General features: G+C 40.1%; 1 long non-coding RNA gene across 3 annotated transcripts; it reads left to right on the top strand.

Annotated features, from left to right (window-relative positions):
* The first annotated feature begins 5,797 nt into the window (after positions 1 to 5,797).
* On the top strand, positions 5,798 to 21,530 carry LOC107182808. Of its 3 annotated transcripts, XR_001513543.1 has the most exons (6): positions 5,798 to 5,936; positions 6,963 to 7,092; positions 9,926 to 9,951; positions 17,156 to 17,507; positions 18,568 to 18,651; positions 21,419 to 21,530. It is a non-coding gene; the product is annotated as an uncharacterized LOC107182808 (long non-coding RNA). The 3 variants fall into 3 exon arrangements; XR_001513542.1 differs by lacking the exon at positions 17,156 to 17,507 and having other exon boundaries at positions 5,823 to 5,936; XR_001513544.1 differs by lacking the exons at positions 9,926 to 9,951; positions 17,156 to 17,507 and having other exon boundaries at positions 5,824 to 5,936.
* The last annotated feature ends 344 nt before the right edge of the window (positions 21,531 to 21,874 follow it).

The following is a 21,874-nucleotide window of genomic DNA, read 5'->3' as shown; positions in this document are numbered from 1 at the left end:
CTTTCTCCCAGAGCAGCTGACTTAAATCCTCAAAATTCTCAGTACAACAATTCAGCCAGCAAACATCTAAAATTGGTTTTATAGTGCTCATCAGTAGATGAGTGGCTAAAAAAACTGTGGTACATTTATACCATGAACTATTATGCAGCAGTAAAAAAGAAGGATCGCTTATCCTTTGAGACAGCATGGAGGGACCTGGAGAGTTATGCTAAGCAAATAAGCCAGTCAGAGAAAGACAAGTATCACATGATCTCACTCATATGTGAAATTTAATGAACAAAATAAACTGGTGAACAAAATAGATCCAGAGACATAGAAGCATAGAACAGACTGCGGAATCTCGGGGAAGGCAAGGGCAGGTGGGTGGGTGGGAAATGATCAACCAAAGAACTTGAATACTAGAGGCCCGGTACACGAATTACTATACAGGTGGGGTCCCTCAGCCTGGCTGGTGATCAGGGCCGGCCGGCTGGGTGGGAGGGACTACGGGAGGTTGGCCAGCCAGGGGAGTTGGCCGGGGGAGTGCACCGACCACCAGGGGGCAGCTCCTGCATTGAGAGCATGTCCCCTGGTGGTCAGTGTGCATCATAGCGACTGGTCGTTCGGTTGCTTAAGCTTTTGTTTATATAGATATGCATAATCCATGGACACAGACAATAGAGTGGTGAAGGACTGGGACAGGCAGGAGGGCAGATTAGAAAGGGTCAATGGGGGGAAAAAGAGGACATATATAATACTTTCAACAATAAAGATTTTTTAAAAATAAGTTGCCTTTAAACAGAAACACACATAAAACAGGGTTATGCATAGGTCTGTGTCAAAACTGTGATTAGAGGCTCCCAGGAATCTAACCCTGTGTTTTCTCCAGGACCAGTGGCTCAGTATTTGCTAATTCTGTGTTTGTAGTGAATTTATAGAACATAATTTCTGTGAATAATAAGAATCAGTTTTATGTCATTGTTTTAGAAAAATGCACTAACATTATCTGTCATTTAATAACTGGAAAACAGTTTGTTGCACTAAGTACAGACAGCCAAATGCATTTTTGACATAACTTTCAGTTAATTGTAATAAACATTTACTAACTATAATGGTCAGATAATGTACAAATACAAAGAAATGCATCCCTGCTTTAAACAGAATTATACCAAAAATATAAATAAATAAATAAATGAATAAATAAATAAATGCAAACATAATCACAAAAGTTATTACAAAGAGAAAAAGTTTAGGATGAGGGAGAAAGGCTTCATAAAGAGCAATCAGCCCCTAGCCGGTTTGGCTCAGTGAATAGAGCATCATCCTGCAGACAGAAGGGTCCTGGGTTTGATTCCTGTCCAGGGCACAAGACTGGGTTGTGGGCTTGATCCCCAGTAGGGGTGCAGGAGGCAGCCAATCAATGATTGTCTCTCATCACTGATGTTTCTCTCTCTCTCCGAAATCAATAAAAATATATATATTTTTAAAAAGAGCAATCAGCCATCTAATTTCTTTGTCTGGATTACTAATATATCTAATTTGATAAGTACAGTCAATGAACTGTAACCAGGATTCTATGCAAGACTCTTTACTCATATTACCTTATTATCACAACTCTATAAGATTAAAAAATAAATAAAATAAAATTGGTCTTATATGTTGAGACCCATTTGATATCTCTGCCCTATAGCTTTGTAATTTCTGCCCAAGACACTATTTGCAATTCCAGTAGCCATTGCCAAGTGTTTGGCCTTCACTTTTCTGATATATGGTCATAATACGTCAGTGTCTCTGACAATGAGTTTAAACACCACTAAAATTGCTATCAGGTTGCTACTTCCTGGAAATCTTTACAACTGGGTTATGAAAAGTAGAACATAACTTTGCTTAAAGGCAAGAAGTTAAAGTTAGAATGTTTACCTACATCAAAGGTTTAGAAAAGAAACTATAAATTAGTCATGCTCTTATCTTTTAAGGTAACTGATGCCAGATCATGAAATATAAACGGTTGGTGTTAATAACTTTTTTATTATATTCTGTAGACTAACATTGTTGGTGGGGTTTAAAGAAACGTGTTTAGAATAAATATATGCTTTTGAAAACCCATTTTATTCTGCTATTTCAAGCTAAACCTATTTGTATTTTCAGTGGCATGGATAATTATTTTTATGTAGATCATTATTTTATTATTAATATTCAATGGTATAGATCACATTTGTGTTTAAGCAAACTAAAATCTGACCAGATTTTATTATGTGGTATAAGCCATAATGCACTTAATTCTTTTGCAGTATGTATTTATGTTTCTTTGACTGTATAAGAACAGCTCTTTTGAATACTTGAAATTAGCCACCTGATTTTTCTTCATTCTAAGGGAATAATATAGCAAAATTAACCTAAGATTCATGTTTTGATGAAACATTTTAGGTCATCTGAACAAATTAATAAGATTGGCAATACAGAACTATGATTGACAGCAATGGCTATCGTTTCTTGAGCCCTCACATTTCAGGTGCTTTACCTACATTATTTAGTGAATCCTCATAATAATCCTGGGGTTGGTAGTACTATCCCCATTTACAGACTGGATTCCTCAAGGCTTGGATAGGTTAACTACTGAAAGTCATTGTGACTATAGGAAAGACACTATTTTGAAAAGTTCTTTCTTTCTTTTTTCTTTCTATGTGGGATGGTTGCTCTTGAGCCTGCAGGGAGCAAGCTGGCTCCAGAGTTCTCCAAGTCCACATCGCTTTGCCTCCAGTGCTTACGTGTCCAAAGACAGGGAACCACAGAAAAGTTATTTCAATGGCCATGTGGAACAGCATTTATTTGTACAAATTCTGGAATCATTAAAATTAATTAATTGCCTTTAAAATCAGGAATACATAAATAAAAAATGTGAATTTCTAAAAAACCCACACTGAAGATCTTGGGACACTCCTCACATTGGAATGGCTTTTGGGCTCAGTGGAATCTTTCTTGGTGTCCCCCACATGTGGAGTTTCCCTCATTGTTCTGGTGGGTAAGAGCAGGCTCAAGGGTGATCTGGTCTGACCTGGAGAGAAACACTGGTCCCACCTCCATAAGGAGATCTGATTAGAGGGTCCTTTTAGGGCCCTTCCCGAGACCCGGAGGTGCCTCGACGTGCTCTTCTGGAGCTGAGTGGATTCTCCAAAGAAACACCTCCCTCTTCAGGCCTCTCCCTGGATGATGAATAGGGAAGGTGTTCGATTGCCTTGACTAGTAATACTGTCATCTACTTCAGTAGTTTTCCAAGAAATGTCGCCACCATTTTTTTTTTTTATCTTCATCTCCTTGTCCTTCATACTTTGCAGAGAGGTATCTTGGGGAGTCCAGAAGGGTGTCCTCACATTTGCCTCTGTTAGGATCCAATTGGCAACTGTTTTGTTAGATGAACAATGATTTCTCTTAAGGGCACATCAGAAAAGAGGACTTCCTGTCTCTGCATGCGCACGCAGTCACCACTCATGTCTTCCATGAGTGTCTCCAGGTTTCTGCCACATGATTCCCATTCTTCCTTCAATGTGGAGCTGTCACTGCAGTACCTGCTGATCATAAACTGTTCTAGGACACTTGAAAAATCACTTCATTCTTGCTGGTTTTCTGGCTGCAGCCATGAGTGACATGACTTATAGAGCCTTTGCAGTGTCTGCCTTGCACATGAGTTATTGCTGTTTTGAAATAAGCTGAGCTGAGTGATCTGAAACCCAGATACACCTCTGGCCCCCACCTTTTGGAGAGCAGGTGTTTGGCTAGGTTTAAAGTCCATATTTTCTCACTTATAGTCATCCCTGCATGATTCAGATAGAAATGAGGTTCTGAGGTCTAAATCCATTCTAAACAATATTTCTCACAGACTCAATTTCCAAGGTTCAGTTCTTTAACTCTTTTGTTGATCGTGGTGGATGCTTAGAAGGCCGTGAGCTCCTTGAGAAGAAGGAACTTCAAACTGGGTAATCCTGGAACTGGCTGTCTGCACTGGGTTCATCTGACGGTTTAATATTTTAAAAATCAGCTTATTCATTCATTCATAAAACATTCATAGACTATCTCCTAATAAATTTTGTATATTTTAGTTTATATTGTATTAAAAGAGATATGATGACTTTTTTTTAAGTAAAGAATTGGCACTCGTGTTCATTTTAGTAATATTAATTCCAACAAGTTAAAATCAAAACAGAGCTAGAAACCAAGGAATGGATGTTTGAAAACCACGGACTGGGAAATTTGTTTTATGCTATGGTGATGAACTTTTAAAATTTATTTGAACTCTTGTTCAGGAAAATATTTAGGTTCTCCTTAGATGGCTTAAGAATCAATTGTCTAGCTGTGGATTTTATTTGAAAACCATGAAATTGGGGAAAAAAAGTTTCCTTTTATAAAAGGCTCCAGAATAAATAACTTCTTTAAACTTTTCTCTAAAGTCTCACATATTCTCTGTAAAAATTACCGGTGTTATTTCTTTTGAGATGATGAACTATACATCCAAAGAAAAAAATATTCCCTGAATTTGTTTAGAGTACATAAGATCTGTTCCTAAATGTTTGCCGTGTACCCTCAGGAATCTGGTAGAGTCTTAGCTGGTTTTTCTCAGTGGTAGAGCTTTGGTTGTGGACTTGGGTATTGGGTTCAATTCCGGTCAAGGGCACGTACCTCGGTTGCAGGCTCAATACAGTCGGGGCACCTATGGGAGGCAACCAATAGTTGTGTCTATCTCACATCGATGTTTCTCTCTTTTTGTCCCTCCTTTCTACTCTCTAAAAAAGTCAATGTAAAAATACCCTTGGGTGAGGAGTAACAATGAATAATAATCTGGTAGACATTAAAAAACAAAAAATACAGCCCTAAGCTGGTATTGCTAAGTGGATAGAGTGTCGGCCTGTGGACTGAAGGGTCCCAGGTTGGATTCCAGTCAAGAGCACATGCCTGGGTTGCAGGCTCAATCCCCAGTGGGGGGTGTGCAGGAGGCAGCCAATCAATGATTCTCTCTCATCATTGATGTTTCTATCTCTCCCTCTCTGAAATCAATAAATCATTTTGCCCCCTAAAAAGAAATCCAATACCTACTAGCAGTAGAATCAGAGCTAATATTTACTCCCAAGCCAAAGATCTTTCCACTTCACAGTTTTATGTGGATTTTCAATCTGATTATATTAAAGTAAGTTTACTAAGTGTTTATATGTCCAAATGATCAAATTTATGGTATACTTGCTAGGACTTTGCATAATTCTGTGCTGTTAACCATCTCAAGATTATATACAAATTTCTGTATTTTTTGTTTTCTATTTTAATATTTTTATTGATTTATTCTAACAGGTGTGAAGTATTATCTCACTGGGGTTCTGATTTTCATTTCTCTGATGATTAGTGATGTTGAACAACTTTTCACTAGAGCAGGGGGTCATAATTCAATACAGCTGGTCAGTCATGGGGTCACTGGTCTGGTTTTGCTGCTTTTCTGGACCTGGAGTGATATACATGGGGCCTAAATGTTATCTCTAGGGAGGAAAAGTCAGGGGGTCAAAACCACATGACCAGCGATATGCTAGGGGAGGAAAAGTCACCCTGGGGGCGAGGTCCCACCCTACAATTGTCCATTGCAAGGCGCCTGGGGCTTTCCACCCTCATGACCTTCTGTACCTGGCCCATCATCCTTGCTCTGCCTACCCCATATAAGCATAAAATATTTTTTCATTTATTTGTATCCCCTTCAATTTCTTTCATCAATGCCTTATTGTTTTCAATGTATAGATGTTTCACCTCCTTGATTAGATCTATTCCTAAATGTTTTATTGTTTTTATGCTCTTGTAAAATGGGATTGTTTTCTTTATTTCTCCTTCAGATATTTTGTTAGTGCAACTAAATTTCATGTTGATTTTGTGTCCTGGGATTGGATAAAGAGTAAAATGGAGAGACACATACTTCTTTTATATTGGTGAGTACAGGATAGTTAATAACTAACATTGACAGCACACAGAGATGTTATTCAGGGCAAGAAAACAATGAGGGGTTCTGTGGTCTCTTGCTCTGTTGTGGTGGCTGTGCCCTAAGGGGCCTTGAAAAGGTGAATACTCTGCTATTTCATAGGTCTGTTTTCTTAGATGCAAAAAGACAATAGACTGTCTCACTTACGGTGAAGATTGACCTTTGTCAAGGAAGCTACACCTTAGGATGTGACTATCCTCCCTGACTCATTTATAATTAGGAATATTTATATGTATTTTTTAAAATATATTTTCATTGATTTCTGAGAGGAAGGGAGAGGGAGAGAGAGGTAGAGACATCAATGATGAGAGAAAAATCATCGATTGGCTGACTCCCACTGGGGACTGAGCCTGCAACCCGGGCATGTGCCCTGACCGGGAATCAAACCGTGACCTCCTGGTTCATAGGTTGATGCTCAACCACTGAATCACACCGGCCAGACAGGAATTTTTGTCCAGACCACCCTATGTGGTTGCTGTCAGTCTCTGAGTTTGGAAGGCACATCATGCAGGCCTCCTCTGAGCTTGTCAGGTTTAGGATTTGGCCCCTTTTTCATCTACATTACATGATGAAGTCCTTTTGCATACTTGTCACGAATAGAAAATATTTAATCTCAGTTAGATGTTGATTAATTTCTTTATGATTATAAACAAATAATGTCAATCATTCTCATAATAACATTACAAGTGACTTATTTGTAACTTATTGGGCTAAGTTTTCCACTTGGAAACTGAAAATATTTTACACAAAATTTCCATTATGAGGTTTATACTTCATTGTGTCGTTTATGAAAAATCAGAACAATGAAACTGAGGAGAGAATGAAGAAACAAAATGGAGGTGCCATAGCTGAGCTAACAAAATTACTTAAATCAGAATGGGTTGAAACATGAATAGGTTTTATTTTACCTTACCTAGCCTGAGGACTTAAGCTTCTGAACCTTTCAGTTGTGTATCAGTGCCTATAAACCCTACAGATAACACTCCGAAGACCTCGGGAAGGAATGTGCGTGTGTACAGAACCCCTGACATCTGGAAGATCTCCCTCTCAGCCATTCCAGAAGCTGAGGTGCAGGACGGATCCTTCCCCGGAATGTACATTTTACCGTAAGTGTTACCAGTGCGAGGAGGAGACCCCAGTTCTTGTCTTCTGGAAGGAAAGATTTCCATCAAGAGACAAAGTGCAGCAGAGTAAGTAAGAATTTGTTGGCCACAGCAAAAATAGGTTTAGGACAGTGAAACAAGGAAGCAACAGGAGAACCTAGCTGGGCTGAAGGTAAGAGTGCTAGTCGATGCCAGAAGTAGAGGGTTTGTGCTGGGGTAGAGTAGGAGAGAAAGGTGCCTGATAATTCAACATTTACAACTCTTGAGAACAAGAATTTTTCTATGAACTGCCTCTAACTCTCATTCTACTGAATTTTTAAGGGTGGGGCCTTTTTCTTACCTACTCTGACATTTTCAGTGTCTCATACAGTGCTGAGACAGGGTATGTGGCCAAACAGCTGTAACCAATGAGGGCTACATGAGGGCTCTGTGCCTTAGAACTCCCAGAAGGTCAGCTCCATCCAACACGGTGACTAATTTTACCTCCTGGCAACCCCTAGCGTCATTGTAATACATTAGTGTAGTAAACAACACAACCCACAGCTGCCATGATCAGAAAGGGAAAGCCTATCTAAGAACACAACTTGGCCAACAGATCTCTTCGGAGAAGTCTCCACCCTTGTCCTGGAAAAATCCTGAATAGTCCTCCCCCTTATCGAATACCCTACCCCTCAATTAAATCAGTCTGAATAAAAAGTAAGTCCCACCAGGGAGGGGCTGCTCGGTCTGTGCAGTAGCCCCTCTGTCTCACTGCTTCACTAGTAAACTCCCTTTCACTTTAAGCTCTCTGCTGGCTGGTATTTGAATTATCTCCTGTGCAAAGCTAAGAACCCACAGTGGGTTGCAGGTCTGGTTCCCAGACCTCCAAAATGCCTACATCAGTAATTTCTGGGCCTGGCACAGAAAAGGCATTCATTATTTGTAGAATGAATGAATGAATGAATGAATGAGATTCATTCATTAAGTGAATTACTCAAGACTAAACAACTACTAAGTGTTAGAGTTATGACTGGAACAAATCATTATTTTTACCCTATTCAGACAGGAACTATAAAATATTATAGAATCATAATTTCTCCATCCTCCTTAGCTTTTGGGTGGGCCTTAAGAAATTGGTATTAAGCCTCTCCGGAGAAACAGAATCAATAGGATGTGTGTGTGTATGTGTGTGTGTGTGTAGATGAGAGAGAGAGAGAGAAAGAGAGAGAGATTGTACGTAATGTAATTGCGGAGGCTGACAAGTCCCAAGTCCTAAGACCTGCAGTGTGAGTCTGAGTCAGTGAACTGGAGACTTAGAGGAGCCAATTGTGAGTTCCAGTCTGAGTCCAAAAGTCTGAAAACCAGGAAGAGATGATGTTTCAGTTCCTGTTCAAAGACAGAAGGAAGCCAGTGTCCCAGTTTGAAGGTAGTCAGGCAAAAGGAATTCTCCTTTACTTGGGAAGGGTTAACTTTTGTGTTCTATTCAGGCCTTCAACTGATTGGATGGGATCCACCCCACCCACATTAGGGAGGGCTATCTGCTTCACTCAGTCTCCTCATTTAAGTGTTAATCTTATCCAGAAATGTCCTCATGGACTCCAGGTCTATATACCGGTTCTAAACATGTACTTATCCACGTTCCTTTTGTTGAGATAGTGCAGCATGGGGACGAAGAACACCTTTGCTCAGGTTCAAATTCCAGTTACCAGATGTATGAACCTGACAAGTTACTTTTCTTAGTGTCAGTTTCTTTCTCCATAAACTGGGAATAAAATTGGCTACTATTTGTAAAAAATAATATAAATGGAGCCACTTTAAAATGGAGCCAGAGCTGCCATGCCTCAAACCTTTGGAATGCTAAAATGGGGCAAAATGAACTTTGGTCTGGGCAACCCTGTGTCCAAAAGAACTGTTTGAAAGGATAACAGGAAAGTAGACATTATAACTTAAGAACTAATGACTATGGTACTAAAAATTAAAAACAACAAGCTCCCCTTTGACCAGCATCAAACTTCAGTCTGCAGGTGAACACTCTACCCACTGAGCCACGCCCTAGAGGCCACTCTTCCCTTTCTTACAAATACCCCTTGCCTTTGACTCCTAATCAGAAACCTTGGGTTTCTGCCTGAATCAGTGCTTCTCCAATAGCTTTTTTTTTTTTTATCTCAAAGAATGCCTGTTGCCTCTTACTTTGGGTTATGTTTAGGTTATATCTAATAAGAAATGATACAATTTAATAAATGTGGCATACCAATACTATTTCTTTGATTCTATAGTCATTTAAAATATCAAATTATGTTTTTAATTTTAAACACTCAAGTAAAATAATAATACTCTTCTATGGCAGGTACCTTTCATTTTATTTCTATTTCTAGCTTTTATTTTCTAGTTTAATGCCTGCTACATAGTAAGCACATGATAAAAATTTTAAGAATACTTAATATCATTGGGTCAGGAAAAATATGACAGGAATTTGAATTCTGTAATTCTAAAAATATACACATTTTGAGAGAAAATCATTTTTCTTATGCACAAATATTAACTTGATTTGAAATGAAGCATTTGGAGAAGTTATAATAGCAGAGGCAGATCATTTAATTTACTTACTATTATAGTGCCATTTAAGCCTGTAAGTCTAAAACAGTTTCCATAAACAACTAAAGATGACATGAACTTTTAGTTGATCCAGACAATAAAGTATATAATTTGTTTGCACCACAACATCTTTAATCTCAGTAGCATAAATATAATGACAATACTGCCTTACTTTGAAAAATACTTTATACTTGTCAAATTATCTGAGTATACTATCACATCTGATTCCTACAACAATCTTTTTTTTTCTTTCTTTCATTAGATTCTTACTACAATCTTAAAGAATGGGTAAGTAGATGTCACTGTCCCCACTTTACAGGTGAGGAAACTGAGGAATGAGAGATTCAAACTAGTACGCCAAGTACAAAGCACCAAATTAATGACTGACTTAGGAACTGTTAACTTAGTATGCTTTCTAATACACCAAATCTAATTAGACCAAATTCTAAACTCTTACGTAAAAAATATCATCCAGGTCTTCAGTTAAGAAGTGATTTTCTTGCCCTAGCCAGTTTGGCTCAGTGGATAGAACATCAGCCTGCAGAATGAAGGGTCCCAGGTTTGATCGCAATCAAGGGCACATGCCTGGGTTGCAGGCTCTATGCCCAGTAGGGGGTGTGCAGGAGGCAGCCGATCAATTATTCTCTCTCAATATTGATGTTCTATCTCTCGCCCTCTCCCTTTCTCTCTGAAATTAATAATAAAAAAAGAAATGATGTTCTTTCAATACATGTGATTATTAGGCATTTTAAAATCTCAAAATTTTACATTAATAGGAATGCAAAATGGACTTTGTATATATCACATCAATAACAGTAGGTTATAACCACAGTAACTAATTTTATACTCCAGTTTGGTTCACTAAATAATATCATATACTTTAGATGATAACTTTTCTCATATTAAAGTTAGAGTCTTGGGTTTGACTCAGCTGCCTTTTCTAAGGTGCTATAATAAAATTTCTCTGTTGCTATGATACTGATATGATATTGTCTTAAACTTACTCAAAAATATTTTTAAAGGAGTGTGATATCTAGTGGCACAGAGAGCTCGAGCATGAATATGTACCTGGAGTTGGTTTGGAAGAGACCTGGGAAAGTCTGGGATAAAGACACAGGAATACTCTCGTTGTTCAAAGTACAGATAAATTAAGATACCTCAACTCTGAGACATCAAAAATAACAACCCTGGGTAGCAGTTGGTGAGAAGAAGCAGAAATAAGGGGAAAATGACATGGAGGAGGCACAGCCACAGTCCAAGGAAATGAGGCAAACTTTGATCAGGAGACCAGGGTGAGCTAGGGAAGAGGATGATGTCAACCGAACAACAACAGAGGAAGACAGTTCTGGCAGCAGCTTTTGAATAGACTTTGAAGAAAGAAAAAAAATGGGAGAGAGGGGGAAAAGGAAACAGGAAAAGGAAGTCTGCTCAGAACTCAGCATGACATTTGCAATGGGTGGGGAGCTTCCTGTCACAACTTGATGTTTGGAACATCTGGTCACCTTTTATAATGAGACCTTAAAAACCTCGGCTTTCTCGAGTGATCCGGTTAGAATATGTATGGATTGCGTGGCCTAACAGGCACTGCTGGTAGATAAGCTTATTTGAAGAAAGAAAGAAAAAAAAATACAGATGGAAAACAAACTCTTCGCTTACACTGAGAACACTCTACTAGTTTTATGATGTAAATATTCATGTTTGTAAATGTATACACATGCTTTACGTGATTTTGGAATTTATTGGTGTTGTGTCAAAATGAAAGTATTGTGAATTCTTTTTTATTTTAATGATCTCGAATGGCGAAATGTAGCTAACAGATTTACTACAATTCCTCACCTTGCTTCATTTACAATATAGGCCAAGGTTTTCCATAGCACAATCGTGCCCTCTAGCGTTCATAGAGTTTAATGAAGGCTACTTACTAATAATTCCTACTTTATCATCACTCTATGTCAGTAAGAGTGTGTGGCTGTGTGATGGTACAAATAAACCCTCACACCTCAGTGGCTTAAGAAACAAAATTTTATTTATCAGAAAGTCCAGAGCAGGCTGGCAGGGTCTGTGTCCAAGCAACCTCTCGGGGATCTAGACTTCCAGTCTCTTGTGATCTCTATCACCTTCTCACTTGCCAGTCACCAGGACAGGGATATAGAGAGGACGAGGCTCACAGGCTTTTAACTGCTTTAGCCAGGAAGTGGCCCCTGGCAGGCTGCTACTGGCCAGCACTCCTCACGTGGCCCCAGCCCCAACCCCCAGGGAGCCTGGAGGAGGCGGAGAAGCACATGGATGTTTTGGGAACACTAACTGCTTCTCTAACGCCTCTTCAGGAGCGGCTGGGGAAGAACATATCGGACATGCTAACTTTATTATTTTGGGAAATATTTTTGATTTGATGTTTTCCAGTAAAAAGGTATTCAATCAAAAAGAGAATACAATGCAATTTTAATATTCACAGTTCTTCATTTTTCCATGACACTCAAAATTAAATATTCCATTTGTATAATGGCAGAGGTGTAGGGACAGGTTTATATTAGAATTTCTGTTCTAATTGACTTTTGTATTAAAATAAAGTACCCCTTATTTCCCTGTTGTTCTCTTTTTAAAAGGGCCATCCTCCTCCTGCAGCTATTTCTTAGATGCAAGTTATACTTTTATTTTTAATTATTTCTTTCCAATTTTAATTTCAATATACTTGAAAGTTGCTTCCCAAACTGTCCTCCTTAATGATATTTCAACCTTGAGAAGTATATTGCATATATATGAAAGTTTATAAATTATACCAATTAGTAGGGAAAAATATAATAAATAATAATATAAGGATAAACTCTGTGTTTTGCAACTGTAAAGCGACTTTTGCCCCACCCTATGAATACCTAAGGAAACTTTATGGTTGTCTATTAACTAATGAGCTTAATGGGTCTTATTTTCATTTTTTTAATTGTGGTAAAACATACATAACATAAAATTTACCACCCACCGTAACCATCTTTAAGCGTGCAGTTCAGTGGCATAAACACATTCACATTGTTGTGGAATCATCACCATTATCCATCTCTGAAACTTCTTTATCTTCCTGAACTGAAACTCTGTGTCCATTAAAACTAACTCCTGCCATAGCCGGTTTGGCTCAGTGGATAGAGTGTCGGCCTGCGGACTGAAGAGTCCTAGGTTCGATTCCGGTCAAGGGCATGTACCTTGGTTGCGGGCACATCCCCAGTGGGGGGTGTGCAGGAGGCGGCTGATCAATGTTTCTCTCTCATCGATGTTTCTGACTCTCTATCCCTCTCCCTTCTTTTCTGTGAAAAATCAATAAAATGTATTTTTAAAAAAACAAAAAAAAACTAACTCCTATTCCTCCCTGCAGTCCCTGAGAACCACCATTTTATGTTCTGTCTCTATGAATGTGAGTACTTAAGTACCTCATAGGAGTAAAATCATACAGCATTTGTCCTTTTGTGACTGGCTTATTTCATTTAGCATAATGTTTTCAAGGTTCTTCCATGTTGTGGCATGTGTCAGAATTTCATCCCTTTTGAAGTTTGAATAATCCATTATATGTACATGCCACAATTTGTTCATTCATTTAGATTGGCTCATCTTTGGGACACTTTTACACGTATTTTGTTTAGTCAGTTAATCTTAATACTTATTTTGAAAGACATATAATCTATAGCACATCCTGATTAGAGAGACATCAAGTTGTTCAACCTTTGGCCATCTGTGTCTTCTTAGTCTATATATCTGACATACATATTTTAGTATTTCTACTTTTCATCACACTTTCTGGCAAAGCTCTACTTTTCAAAGGAAGTTTTCTTCACTGTACCTCTGGGAATTGCTCTGGGAATAATAAATTACAGTATGTATTTGGCCCCAAGTTACTTTGCTAAGATTACCTTGATATTCTAAGAGACTGACTTTTTAAATGCTGTTTTAAATATGGAAATGCTGTGGAGTGGTATGTACTTCATTACCAGTTTTACCATGTTCCTAAAAGTCTTTATCACATTTCTGCTGCTATAAGTCTATCACTGTTAATATTATTAACCTCCACATAATAACAATAGCTATAAGCACCATTCTAAGTATTTGATATACACAATACAGGATGATGCTAATTTTTGAAAAAGAAAGCACAAGAAAAAAAAAAGCAAGGTAGAAAGAAGGCAAATGATAGATAGCTCACGTTTTGGACATGTTGGGTTTGAGGTGCCAGAGGAAAGAGGGTGTCTGTGGAGAAGAGCTGGTGGGAAATGTGAATTTGAGTTGGAAGTCAGGAGCACTGCCAGGGCTGAAGGTGGTTTGGGAATGAGTCATATGTTTGGAAGAGCTGCAGCTATGAACAAGTGAGATTGCTGAGGGAGAGAGAGAGAATGCAAAGCCCAAGTAGCCTAGCACCAGCCCTGAGCTGAGCCTCAGGGAGGAGTAGGGATAAATCAGGCAGGCAGGCAGGGAAAGACACTTCAGGTGAAGGAGACAGTGATGGCATGGAGTCTGCATGGCCCTGGCAACCCCTGTTCTACTTCCCATCTCCATGAATTTGACTATTTGAATGCCTCATGTGAGTGGAATCATGCATATTTACCTGCCATGTCTGGTTTATGAAGGGTAGTGGTTCTTACATTGGCTGTGCAGCCAGATCACCTGAGGAACTTTGAAAAAGCAAAAATGTCTGGGCCCCAGAATGAGATTCTGAGTTACGTGGTCTAAGGTGGGGGGTCAAACTTCTGCACTGAAAAAATGGAGTGCGAACATCTGCTGTGCAAGAAGACCAGAGGAGGATCGTGTTTTGTAAGGTGATGGAGGCTGAGGGCCAGGGTCAGGGCCAACAGGGGAAAAGTGCCCTGGGAGAGGGTTAGAAGGCAGAGGACTGGGGGCAGCCACTGGGTTTGTCAAACAAGGTTTCATTAGCAGCTTCAGTGGGGCAGTTTCTGTAGAGGGGTAAGGAAAACTAATTGGTGGAGCAAGTCCTTGGGGCACTGAAGAAATCGGAATCAAAATTATGGATAGAAAAGGGGAGGATTCAAGGATGAGTGGAGCTGCAGATAAATTACTGGATAGACGGGATGCCTATGGAGAGACTGGCTGCCTGCTTGTTGCAATTTTCTAAGCAAAGCTGCCAGCACACTCGGGAGGCCACAGCTTTGGGGATTAAGAACACAAGCTTTGGGGCCAGACTGCTGAGGCTCAAATTCCAGCTCTTCCATTTCCCCGCTCTGTGATCTTTATGCTTCAGAGTTCTTATCTGTCAATAGAGAGATAGAAACAGAGATAGATCTGCCACCTCCTGCATTTCCTCCGCCCCCTCCCCCCCTTACTGGGTCAAGCCCACAACCCGGGCATGTGCCCTGACTGGAAATTGAACCGGAGACCTCTTGGTTCATAGGTCGATGCTCAACCACTGAACCACCCTGGCTGGGCAGGGACAATTCTTTCAATTAGAGAGAATCTATTTTCATTTATCTACTCACGGAAGGGCTTTGTGGGGGGAGGGTGAGGGTGTGGAAGAAGTATGTATTCTTTATACAATTTCGTTGGGATAAAAGAGTGTTTCTGTTTGTCCGTTTGTTTTTGATTGAAAACCACTGCCCCTTGGTGAATGAATTTGGGATTGGCAATGTGGAGACGCGGACTTTGATCCTGCCCTCGCCAAACCAGCGTGTGGTTTCGGCGGGGTCGCTTATTTTCTTTGGGTCTTAAGGTTCTCACTTGTGAAACGCATGGGATCTTAGATGATCCTTTCTACTCTAACACCCGCTTCTGGCTCTGTGAAGGCTGGCATTCTGCAGCATAGCTGCGCCACATCTTTGGAGGTTTGCGTGCGCCACCTTGTGGTAGAAACGGATAGTGCTGTTAATTGGCTCAGCGAGACTGAAGACCCAGGGACTCAAGCAGCTTTTATTTATATACGAAAAAATCTCTCCAGGGACAGGGGGACCTATTCATGGTAAGAGTGCTCTTTTGTTAGAAGAAATTGAGGATGAGCTGGACATGGAGCAGTAGCCAGCCTCTTATCATGGCAACCAGAGTAACTCATCAACACATGTGAATAATTTATGACACACTCAGTCTGTTGTAGAGAGGCCAATATTAGCCAAAACTTACTTGGAATCTGTTTACTTCAATTAGATTTTTCTTTATTGAACAGTGACCTTGAAAATTAATCCATCTTCATATTCAGGCTTACCTCTTGCGTTTTCCAGTGTAGCCGTAAAATTGCTCTCTGTGTGCTGTTTATGTCATTGCACCTTTGAACTGAAATAAAGTCAGGCTTACTCTACAATGAGCACAACAGCTTTTGACCCTAAAGTATTTTTAAATGACTGACTAATAATATTGGAGACCCAGGTAAAATTCAGAAGGTTATCATAACACAAGCTTCTGGGAATGGCCTTGGATTATGAATTTCCTACCCTTGAGCAAAGAGGGCGTCTGCAACAAAGGCTGCCAGGAAATAAATACAATAATCCTATATAATAAAAGAGTAATATGCAAATAGGACAAACAGCATAACAACTGAACAACCAATCAAAGCATAATATGCTAATGATATGCTAAGGCTGCTCAACCACTCGCTATGACGTGCTCTGACCACCAGGGGGCAGATGCTCTGATCAGTAGGTTAGCTTGCTACTGGGGTCCAGCCGATCTGGACTGAGTGAGACGGGCCGGACAGCCCTGGAGCCCTCCCGCGGTTGCTCCCCAGCCAATCGTGCACTGGTGGGGTCCCTCAGCCTGGCCTGCACCTCTCACAATCTGGGACCCCTTGGGGGATGTTGGAGAGCCGATTTCCCGCACGCCACTCCCCTTGGAAGGGCGCAAGATGCAGGACTCATGGCTGGCAAGCCCACAGCAGGCACAGTGGGGCTGGGATGAGCGGGAGCGGCAGGTAGAAGCAAGCTGCAGGCGGCGTTGGACTGCGGGTTTTGGCCCGATCCTTGCAGGCCATCCAGAGGGACCCCATCCGTGCACGGATTTGTGCACCGGGCCTCTAGTAAAATGAAAATAGAGCAGAAGAGAGAGGGAGTTTTTCCATCATTGTGCTAATCCTTGAACCCTTGAGGAATGAGATCTATGACTCCAATTTTTGGCTACACATACCCACTCCCTAGGTTAAACCCACTTGTTGTTTTTTTTTCCCCAGCAAAGCTTCAGACTAAAATTTTACCCTCCAAAGACCTAGTTCAAAAGCTTAGAAGAGCTCCAGTTCCTTTATAAGTAGGGTCATTCATTGACTCTATGAAGAAATTTGTGGGTTTAAAGCTATCGTACCCCAAATTTATTATGTGCTGATATCAAACCAATCACCTAGTTTTCTAATTCTATGCATCAATCTTATACTCCTTCCCTTGAACTTCTTGCCCCTCAATCTCAGGCCTAACTGTTCAGAGCAAATGTAGTACAGTACACCATGAGAAATGTAAACTCTCTACTCCCATTCTTAAAAGTTTATGACATTTATGCTCATTCATATTTCCTTCTCATTTTACAGTAAAAGGTGTGCACCCTCCACTTGTGTTCTGGATCCTACAACCTCTTACCTTATATACCAACTATCATTCTCTTCTATGTTTCCAACTTCTCCTCCTGAGCATACACTCATGCGTGTTTTGCATCTTTAAACAAAGAAGCAAACTTGATCCTATTCTCCACTTTACTGTTTTGGGTGTCCTCTTCTGGCCCGAGCCAACCCTCGAACAGAACAGGTAATTTCTGTATCGCCATTCTCACATGTCAGAGTTCCTCACATGACAGTACCTCACCCATCCTACTGAAACTCCTCCTCCAAAGTCACCACGGCCAGATTCAATGGATACTTTTCAGGCGCCTCTTTCTTATTGAATGTAATGATGCCAGAACAGCCAGACTCTCATGTTGTGATTTCCTTTCCTGAACAACACTGAGATCATTCTTCCTCCTAATTACATGTCTCAAAGGGTGATCTAATATCTCTAATGACATCACATTAATGGAGGTCAGAAGGCCAACTATGTGAGATGTCAAAATGTAGAATTTAGCTACAAACAAACAACCAAAAAACCCACACAACCCCTCAAAGACCTCTTTGTAGCATTTTTTTTTATTTTTTTATGGACTTTACCTTCATCTTTTAACTGTCTCCTCAACTGACACCACTCCCCCAGACTCTTCCCTTTCTGCTTTAGAACTTCCTTCTCAGGTCCCTTTTTAGGTGTGTGTGTGTGTGTGTGTGTGTGCGCACACAAGCGTGCACTTGACATTTATTGAGTCCCCAGTAAGTGCCGGGCACTGTAATAGTTTGCACACATTATCTCATTTAATTCTTAGAACTACTTTACTTTATGAAGTATGGAGACATGCTTTCCTAGGAGCCATTTCTCTGGGAATACTTGCCTGTGCCAAATGGAAACCATCCGGCCAAGTGACGTCATTGTCATGAGCTAATAACCTGTATTAGTTACATGCACATTTAAAGGGCTAAGGTTTCTCTGAGGGGGACAGGACTGTCATAATAAGCCGGTCTTTACTTATTTCAGCTTGAGGTCGATATTTTTAGACCAAATTAAAAGTGATCAGTTTTCTCTTTAAATACATTCTGCCCCTCAATATGGTTGCTATTTGCTTTTCAAAAGTGTATCCCACTATTTTTAATTCAGATAGTAAGATAATGATTATACAGATGTTAGAAAAAGTAGGCATCTTTCCAATCCCATGAGTAACTTTCCCCCCAAAGTGGGTTTGGCAGAGGATTTTATTTTATATAGCAACACATTTTAGACAGCCTGGAAGCAGCCTGGATGACTCAATATAATAATACTAGTAATTATCAGTTATTAAGCATAGAACATATGCGCTGTTAAATATATATGTTAAGCATTTAATCTACAGATTATAAATAGTGTAAATATTACTTTTATTTTACAGATAAAGAAATTGAAGCCCAGAGGAGCTGAGTAACTTGTCCAAGGCATGATGGGTGTTAAGCAACAAAGTCAGACCCGAACTAAGGTCTGTCTGATGCCAAGCACAGAGTCACATGCCATGTGCAGTATAGGCAACGGTGCTTATTTTGTTTCTTGTCTCAAAACTGCCAGCGAGAGAAAATAAACCCTACTTGTATAAAATCATTCCTCAAAAAGAGCTTAGATAAAGTCAAATGCAAATTACCAAGCTATAATCCTTTTAAAAACGACTTACTATTCTGGAAAATTTTGTTTATAATGCGATAACTTGGGTTTAGTTGTTTGAGATAATACTATTTGCATACTTAGACAACAGTTACTCATGGCCTGGCCCATCCCAGAGAATTTTAGAAATTCAAGTCTTTTTGTTCACTTTGGAGTCCTTCTCTTCCTTTGGTGATCTCTGTATTTGGTAGTTCCCAGGGTTCTTTTAAGCTAGAATTCTGAAAATGTATCAACTTAACAATACCAATCCATTAAAACAAAAATAAAATACGAAATTCACCCAAAGAGTTTTCTTTTTTTAAAAAAATATATTTTATTGATTTTTTACAGAGAGGAAGGGAGAGAGATAGAGAGTTAGAAACATCGATGAGAGAAACATCCATCGGCTGCCTCCTGCACATCTCCCACTGGGGATATGCCCGCAACCAAGGCACATGCCCTTGACCGGAATCGAACCTGGGACCCCTGAGTCCGCAGGCCGATGCTCCATCCACTGAGCCAAACCGGTTTCGGCCCAAAGAGTTTTCTTATAGCCAAAATTGTTTCAATTGTAGTTTGCCTTAGTCTGGGCTCTTCAGTTATCATGAGAGATATCCAACTCACATCAGCTTAAAGAAGAATAATTCCCAGCTCATGCAGTTGGGAAGGATTCTAAGCTGAGTTCTGGAATGAAAAGTTGAGCTGCAGGAACTGGGGTGTAGAGTCCTGAAACTGGGGTGCAATGCCAGGAGGTCTGTCCTCATGGATGTCTGTCTTTCATCTCTGCTCAGCTTCTCTGCAGACTGGCATTCTCCACAGGATGGGAAAGGGGGTCACTGGGAGCCTCAGCTGCACTCCAAGCTAGGGAACCCCTGGGAGTGGTCCTGGCCTGCCTCTTGTGGATCTCTTTCCATCACTGTGCGCAGTTACTGAGATTGGCCTCGCTGTGGAACATGCCCACCCCTGGATCCAGGGATAGGGGCGAGCCAGTGACTTGACAAAAAGGAACGGGCAAAATACGCTGAGCAGCCCAAAGCAGGAGTGACCACAGGCCATTGTATCCCTGTGTGGTATACCATGTTCCCCACCAGACTAAGTATTAGTAATTTAGCTAATCAGACATAATTCCTTTAGAATGGAATTTAAGTACTTTTGTACCAGTCAGATTAGATTACATGATGCTCCCAAAATAAACAAGATCTTGGTAGCTCAAGACATCGAAGATTTATTTCTCCCTCACATTGTATGTTGGCATGGTTCAGCTCTATGTCTCTTTCCATCGTATTTCACCTGCAACTGGGTGTACTGCCATACATTTCTGATGTTTACCACCAGAGCAGGGTCATACTCCACAAGTTATGAGCTCAGTTTTCCATGTGACTGTCCTAAATTCAGACACTGCATACACTTCAGGGGTCCCAAGGCCACCCACACTTTTGACCAAACTGGCGAGGGCCACAACCACTTTTTTTTTGTTAGTATATTTTTATTGATTTCAGTGAGGAAGGGAGAGGGAGAGAGAGAGAAACATCAATGATGAAAGAGAATCATTGATTGGCTGCCTCCCGTATGCCCCCCACTGGGGATCGAGCTGCAACCCCGGCATGTGCCCTTGACCAAAATCGAACCCGGGACCCTTCAGTTCGCAGGCTGATGCTGTATCCATTGAGCCAAACCGGTTAGGGCAGGCCATAACCACTTTTAAGAAAAATAAATCTGTATCACCAAAATGAAATTTTATTAGTTTGATCAATCTTTTCAAAACTCTCTACAAGTTTTCTTCTGGGTAGGAAATCAAAACTTTTACTGTCTACAGTATGACAATTGTTTTATATATGTTGTATTGTGTAATTTTCATACTGATTATATAAGGTGTGTATTATTATAACCATTTTACAGATATGGAGCCTGAATCTCAAAGATAACATCATATAAAATTAATGATTGAATCAGATGCAAATCCAGATCTGTCAGATTATAAAGTCTCTTCCTGGGAGCTTGTTAGATGCAGAATCCCAGGGCCCATTCCCACCCTCACTCGCTGACTCACAACTGCATTTTAACAATATTCCCAGGTGATGAGTATGTACATTTAATATTTGGAATTAGGTTACACAGAGATTTCAGAAGCTATCTGAGGTTTTTTTATCCCCTTCACACCCTGATTCCCCCTGCTCTCACCTGAATCTGTTCAAGTAACAAAAACAAACAAACACCCCCCCCCCCACCGCCAAATCTGCTTAGTTGCTGTCTCTCACCAGTACTTCACAAACAGTCTCATTTAAGCCTCATAATAATCCCATAGTGTCAATACAATTCCCCACCTCTATAGGCAAGGAAATGGAATCTTTGGTAGATTAGAGTGCTAATGTAGGAATTGGAAAAGATAAAAATAGTTCCTTTCAGGTGGAATTTAAGCTCAAAATGGTGTAAAATATTGCTGCTTTTAACTAATATTTAACAATCAAATAAAGCTGGTGATGGTAGCAATAAAGAATATTGTAACTATTTGTTGAGTGTTCACGATTTGCTAAGCACTATAAAAAGTGCTTTACCTTATCTAAATATGTCAAACTATTATATAAATGAGATTTATTCCCTCTGACCAGAACAAGTAGAAAGTGTCGACAGAGTGTAAATAAATCTGGAGGCTCCACTAAAATGAAATGACAAAGTTTTATTCAAGAAGCTCAAGACTTGCAAATCTGTCAACACTACCAGGTAACATCCAGAATGTTCCAAAGGAAGGAGAAAATTTAAGAGTTTTTATAGGAAAAAGTACATTCTTGAGAAGACCCTGTACTGCGTTCCTAGCCTTTGGATTGGCCTGAAACTGTGTTCTCCCCGGTGGCAGGTGGTCTGGACAATGGATGTCAGGCAGCCTGGATTTGTGAGCATTCTTTCCTCAGTTCTCCCGAGGGTTGTCTATAGCATTTACATATATCTCCAGGCAGTGATGCATAACTCAGAAGTTGAAGTCTTCAGACTAGTTTAAGTAAAATACAATTTATTCCTCATGTTCCAGCCCATTCTGATTTACATAATTTTGTTAGTGTGATAACTCC

The sequence above is a fragment of the Myotis davidii genome, unplaced genomic scaffold (assembly GCF_000327345.1).
Source record: "Myotis davidii unplaced genomic scaffold, ASM32734v1 scaffold96, whole genome shotgun sequence".
NCBI lineage: Eukaryota > Metazoa > Chordata > Mammalia > Chiroptera > Vespertilionidae > Myotis > Myotis davidii.
The sequence above is the reverse complement of the archived record's forward strand: the minus strand, read 5'-3'. Positions and strand labels throughout refer to the sequence as shown.